The sequence below is a fragment of the Thamnophis elegans genome, chromosome 1, assembly GCF_009769535.1.
Source record: "Thamnophis elegans isolate rThaEle1 chromosome 1, rThaEle1.pri, whole genome shotgun sequence".
NCBI classification, from domain to species: domain Eukaryota; kingdom Metazoa; phylum Chordata; class Lepidosauria; order Squamata; family Colubridae; genus Thamnophis; species Thamnophis elegans.
In genome coordinates this window covers 73,070,435-73,077,449 of record NC_045541.1, presented here as the reverse complement: position 1 = coordinate 73,077,449, position 7,015 = coordinate 73,070,435, and positions in this window count along the sequence as shown.

Genomic DNA, 7,015 nt, shown 5'->3' with positions numbered 1-7,015 from the left:
TCTCGACTATTATTCTTCCTATACTAGACCTTTAGAGAAAGAGGCCTTTTTAGCTCCCTCATATCGTGCCAGCTTTGACCGGTTTATTGTGCTGTTGCTCTTTGGACTTATGTCTTTATGTACGGACTGCTCACTTATTTTATCACCTTTTTATATCTGCGCAATTTTTTCTTTGTAAGTAGTGTGGATGTGTATGATTGTAAGCGAATGATCCCACTTTTTAAAACTTGTGTAATTCCCTTTTTATATTTATATTATATTGTTGTATTTTAAAATTTTTGTGGGGGTGTGAGTGAGTGAGTGAGTGTTTGGGTGTGTAAGTGAGATTGCGATGGGAACTGGGTTCCCCCACACTGAGTGCTTCGCAGAAGTGTTGGGGGATCTGGGCCTACTCCAATCTCAGGATGACTGATTTGAAGGGCCTGTCGGGAAATGCGGGGGCTATGGGGGTGGGTGGAGGGACTACGGACACGGGAGTGGGCCGGAGCATTACGGTCTTAACAGGGAGGGGCAGATATGGCGGGGACTTTAGGGCTGGCCATTACCGGGGAAGGAGGGCTCGCTACGTTATAGAGATCCCTCCTTCCGGCCCTATGAGTCCCACTCCAAGGCCAGATGGCGTGCGTAATCAGGACCCTGGTCTCAGGCTGCTGTCGCTAAATGCCAGGTCTGTAGTTCATAAGGCTCCCCTCGTCCGGGACTTAATTTTAGACGAGAGGGCAGACCTGGCATGTATTACTGAAACCTGGTTGGGCCCGGAGGGAGGAGTCCCCCTCGTAGAGATGTGCCCAGAGGGCTTTCAGGTGCTTCATCAGCTGCAACCCCAGAAAAAGGGGTGGGGGTGTGGCTATTGTTATCCGAGAGTCTCTACTACCTCGTAGGATCCCTGCTCCGGAGCTTGTTGGGTGTGAGTCCTTGCTGGTGAAGTTGGACCTCAAGGGTCAAGTGGGCTTGCTGTTAATGTACCTGCCTCCCAACAGCGTTGCAGCAGCCCTCCCCTCGCTCCTAGAGTCAGTAGCTGAGCTGGCAATTGAGTTCCCCAGGCTTATGGTTCTGGGGGATTTCAATTTGCCTTCGCTCGGTGAACACTCTGATGGAGCGCAGGAGTTCATGGCTTCCATGACAGCCATGGGCTTGACCCAAGTAATTCGGGGCCCGACTCACTCGGCGGGTCACATGCTCGACCTCATATTTCTCTCGGAGCAGTGGAGTTGTGACCTTGGTCTGAGGGGTAGTGAGATCTTACCCCTGTCATGGTCGGACCACTACCTACTGAGGCTTGACTTTCGGAGACCAAACCCCCACTGTAGGGAGGAGGAACCGACCAGGTGGTTCCGCCCCAGGCAACTTATGGACCCGTCAGGTTTTCAGACTGAGCTTGGGGTTATTCCTGATACTCTCGCCCGCAGTCCGGCGGAGACTCTGGTTGCTGCTTGGAATTCAGCAGTGACGGAGGCTCTTAACCGGATTGCGCCTTTACGGCCGATCCGAGGCAGTGGATCCAGGAGGGCCCCTTGGTTTACTGAGGAACTCCGGGAGATACTAGTGCACCGTGACATAGTGTAAGGTGTGCCGTGGGAGAATTACTTTATATATAGTCAATATAGGCACAGAGTTAAAATTTTTTAACATTTTCTAATGGTGGTGTGCCTCGTGATTTTTTTCATGAAAAAAGTGTGCCTTTGCACAAAAAAGGTTGAAAAACATTGGCCTAGAGCACTGATGGAGATCCAGTAAGTCCGAGTCGGACCGAGCACTTTTAACATCCAGCATCAGAGTCTACATCCGGGCAATTAGGATGTCAAAGAGAACACACATTGCCTCTCTGATTGCTTCCGCTGAGTCGCGCCCAGCCGCCTTGTTCAGGATAACCCGTTCCCTCCTAAATAGGAGGGATACGAGCGATCCTTTGCAGGGCAGAGCTGAGGACTACGTCCAATTCCTCTCGGATAAAGTTGCTCGGTTTCGGGCGGACCTGGACTCCAATCCCACAGAACCAGCTGAGGCACCAAGGGATAATCTGGTAGGACATCACTGGATTGATTTTCAAGCTGTTACCCCTGAGGACGTGGACAAGGCCATGAGAGCTGTAAGTGCCTCCACATGTGTATTGGACCCGTGCCCCTCCTGGCTGGTTGTTAACAGCAGGGAGGTGACACGGGGCTGGATCCAGGCGGTTGTTACTGCCTCCCTTCGGGAGGGGGTCTTTCCCCCCCGCATTAAAGGCGGCGGTGGTGAGACCCCTCCTGAAGAAACCATCTTTGGATCCAGCCATCTTAAACAACTATCGTCCATTCTCCAACCTCCCCTTTGTGGGGAAGGTTGTTGAGAAGGTGGTGGCCTTTCAGCTCCAGCGGTCCTTGGAGGAAGCCAGTTATCTAGATCCCTTCCAGTCGGGTTTCAGGCCTGGCTACAGCACGGAAACCGCTTTGGTCGCATTGATCGATGATCTCTGGAGAGCTAGGGATGGAGGTCATGCCTCCATCCTAGTACTGCTTGACCCCTCGGCGGCTTTTGATACCATCGACCATGGTATCCTTCTGCGACGACTGCGGGAGGTGGGGGTGGGAGGCACTGTTTTATGGTAGTTCTCCTCTTACCTCTCGGACAGGTCACAGTCGGTGTTAGTCGGAGGGCAGAGATCGACCCCTAGGCCCCTAACGTATGGGGTGCCGCATGGTTCGGTCCTGTCCCCCCTCCTCTTTAATATCTACATGAAACCGCTGGGTGAGATCATCCGACGGCACGGGATAAAATACCACCAGTATGCGGACGATACGCAGCCGTATCTGTCCGCCCCGTGCCAACTCAATGAAGCGATGGACGTGATGTGCCAGGGCCTCGAGGCTGTTAGGGACTGGATGGGGGTTAACAAGCTTGTACTCAATCCAGATAAGACCGAGTGGCTGCTGTGCTTCCCTCCTACTGATTGGCCAAGTGTTCCACCTCTCAGGCTGGGGGGCTCAAATAGTACGCCCCTCAGATAGGGTCCGCAACTTGGGACTCCTCCTGGATCCACAGCTGACTTTTGAACACCATTTGTCAGCTGTGACCAGGGGGGCATTTGCCCAGGTTCGCCTGGTGCACCAGTTGTGTCCCTACCTGAACCAGGAGGCTCTCACAACAGTCACTCGTGCCCTTGTGACCTCCAGACTGGAATACTGCAACGTGCTCTACATGGGGCTGCCCTTGAAGAGTATTCAGCGACTTCAGCTTGTCCAGAATGCAGCCGCGCGAGCGATTGTGGTTGCGCCTCGGTTCACCCACGTAACACCTATCCTCCGCGAGCTGCACTGGCTGCCTGTTGATCTCCGGGTACGCTTCAAGGTGCTAGTTGTCACCTACAAAGCCCTTCATGGTATTGGATCTGGGTACTTGAGAGACCGCCTACTGCCAATTACCTCCACTAGACCAATTAGATCCCTCAGACTAGGCCTCCTCCAAATTCCATCAGCCGGCCAGTGTCGACTGGCGACTACCCGGAGGAGGGCCTTCTCTGTGGCTGCTCCGACCCTCTGGAACGAACTCCCCGTGGAGATTCGTACCCTCACCACCCTCCAGGCCTTCCGCATAGCCCTTAAAACCTGGCTGTTCCGACAGGCCTGGGGCTAAAGACTCGCTGCCCCACTCGAATGTTATGATTGTTGTGTTTCTTTTAACTATGTATGGTTTTATGTTTTTTGTAACTTGTTTGTTTTTTCCCTCCCTTTGAGTTGTGAGCCGCCCTGAGTCCCTCAGGGCGGCATACAAATAAAATTATATATATATAAAAAATTAGTTGCCATACTTTGTCCTATTCTCTTCAGTTCCTAAAAAAATACATTGCATACTTGATATTCAAGAAGTAATTGTACTTTTTGATATTTTTTTCTGGTGGGGCTGGGAGGGGGACAGGCGGCAGGGCAGTGGCTTAGGGAAAACTCTGTGACTGTCCTAGAGTGGCCCAACCAGAGCCCTGACTTGAACCCTAATGAGCATCTCTGGAGGGACCTAAAAATGGCTGTCCACTGGTGCTTGTAATCCAATCTGACTGAGCAGGAGAGGATTTGCAAGGAAGAATGACAGAAAATCCCCCAATACAGGTGTGCAAAGCTTGTTGCATGATACTCAAAAAGATTCGAGGCTGAAATTGCTGCCAAAGATGCTTCAACAAAGTCCTGAGTGAAGAGTCTGGATATTTATGCCAATGGGATATTTCAGGTTTTTTTTCTTTTTAATAAATTTACAGACATTTCTAAAAAAAATTCTCTTTGTCCTTATGCAGTATAGACATGGGCATCTAGACCCCCAACCCTTGCTCTTCGTCTCGGCTGATTTGCTGAAACACAATTTATCCCAGGTGTTTCACTCCATCGTACAAAAAACTGCCAGCCAATTAGATGGCAAGTGGCAATGATGGTGCTGGGAAGGGTGGCCAAGGGGGCTAGGAGGGTAATGTGATTAGTGACAGGTTACAGAAGAGAGCAAGGAGGGCAGGCGGGCAAATGCTTTCTGCTTACAGATCGTTCTTGTGCTGGAAGGGGGCAGCAGGCAAATGCTCCCTGCACATCTGGTGCTGGTAGGAGGAAGCAGGGAAACGCTTCTGCACAGCTCCTAGTGGAGCTTGGAGGGGGAAGGAGGCAAATGCTCCTGGGGGGGAAGCAGTGCAGCAACAATAAACATGGCTGATGGTAGTGTGGGTGTGTGTGTGTGTAGAATGGTGTGGTGCACAATGGGGGGGGGCAGCTGTACTCCCCGTTCAGGCTTAAGCCAGAGTCCAGACGCAGAGGAAATAGCAGTGAGAGGTCAAATTGGGAAGCCCCCATCTACTGCTGCCTGCCCATTGCCCACGGTGGCTTCTCATTTTCACCACCACCACCACCATTACCTCTGCACCTGGACACCAGCCTGATGCCGAACGGGCAGTTTTGCTGCTTTCCCACTGTGCAGCCCCCCCTGCAACATCAGGCAGCATTAGCCTGTTTTCCCCTACCAGCACCAGTTGCGCACAGGTAGGGTTTACCTGCCTTTCCCCCTTTGCTCTCTTCCGTGACCTGTCAACAATCACATCCCCCTCTGAGCCCTCTTGGTCACCCTTCCCAGGCACATTGTTGCCACCTGCCACCTGATTGGCTGGTGGCTTTTTGTCCCGTGGAGCGAAATAACTGGGACAAATGGTGTCTGGGTGAATGGGGCAAGCTGAAGGGCAAAGGGCAGAGGGCCAGAGAAAATCACTGGGGGAGGGCCAGCAGAATAGAAAATCTGGCTGTGAATGGACTGAGGCAGGTGGCTTGAGGTGAACTGGGTGTGGCCAAGGGTGGAAGCCTAAAGGTCCCAATGCATTCTGAATGCACTGTATGTTCATATTCCCTTCAGTTCCAATAAAATACGTTGCATGATGGATTCTCAAGAAATACTTCAAACCCGTCTCCGCAGATTTCATGGATACATATCAAGTGAATTGTGCAGCGGGCATCTTGCAGAAATACTCAGGAAAAATCAGAGATTGAGAGAGTTAGATCTGTTCTTCAAAACCCTGATGGCAAAACAGTTGAACTATTATGTGATGGGCTCAATAATCCAGGGTGCTTTTTTCCCCACAGAAATAATTGTAAGTTTTCGGACTTGTCTCTGCAGGTTGCATAAAAGGATCCTGAGTGAATCCTGCAGCAGACATCTTGCTGAAATATTCAAGAGAAACCAGAGATTAAGAACATTATCCTTGTCCCTCAATAAACCAGATGATCAATCAATGTTAGAACTGTGTGAGGTCCTCAAACAACCACAATGTACAATAGAGACCCTATGGTAATTGACTGTTTTTTCCTTTCAGTTTCATCTGTGCAACTGTTTTTTTTTAATATATATTCTGGAAATATATCCAGGGTGAGGCAGTTCAATTGCCATACATAATCTCATTCCCTTCAATTCCTATAAGAACAGATTCCAGTTTTTTTTTTTATTTGTTTGTACTATTCTCCGCAGGCTTCATGTAGAGATATTGAGTGAATCCGGCAGCAGGCATCTTGCAGAAGTATTCAGGAGAAACCATAGATTGATAGAGTTAGAGCTGTCCTTCAAAAGCCCTGATGACAAAACAATGGAACTATTATGTGGTGGGCTGAATGATCCAGAATGTACAATAAAGAAGCTAAAGTAAGTAATGCATTTTCCTATACAAAATCGTCTTGTGAAGGTTAATATTTTGAAAATATATCCAGAGAGAAGCAGTTCACCTTCCATTGTTTATTATATTTACTTCATTTCCTTTAAAAATGCAATACATAGTTGTTTTTCCTAAGATAATGTTAATTTTGAGATTCCTGTCTGCAGGATTTCTGGAGAGAGCCTGAGTGAATCTTGCAGCAGACATCTTGCAGAAGTATTCAGGAGAAACCAGAGATTAAGAACATAATGCTTGTCCCTCAATAAACAGATGATCAATCAATGATAGAACTGTGTGAGGTCCTCAAACAACCACAATGTACAATAGAGACCTGTTCTGACCCCCACCTTGCCCGTTCAGAAACTACAGCCACACACAGGTTGCAAAGGAATGTTTTTATCAGTCCCGACTCTTGCTGGCTGCGAGCCCAAAATAAACCCAGATAAATTCTCTGGCAAACGGAAACTACAGCAAAAGAGGTTTATATAAATCAAATCACTTATCCAAGTGCTTTTTATCGATGATTGCAAATAAACAGAGACTTGACTAGAACAGGAACGAAACGGAATGGAATGGAACGTTGACTTCTGCAACTAAGGAGTGGCACCATCAGTCTTTTATCCCCAGGAGGAGATCCTAACGAGCCACAGCTGCTCGTTATCCTCTCCTGTGAGTCGGTCAGCCCTGCATCCCGAAACAACTCACAGGAGGTTTCTGCTGAGTCACAACACTATCCCTTACTGCAGGGCCCTTCCCCCGGGTCTGACGGTCCGGATGCGGTTGTGATGGGGTGTCCGTATGATAGGCTCGTCATCTCCTGTGTTTCCTTCTTTGTTCCTTACGCTGCGCAGACCTCAGCATGTGTGCCTC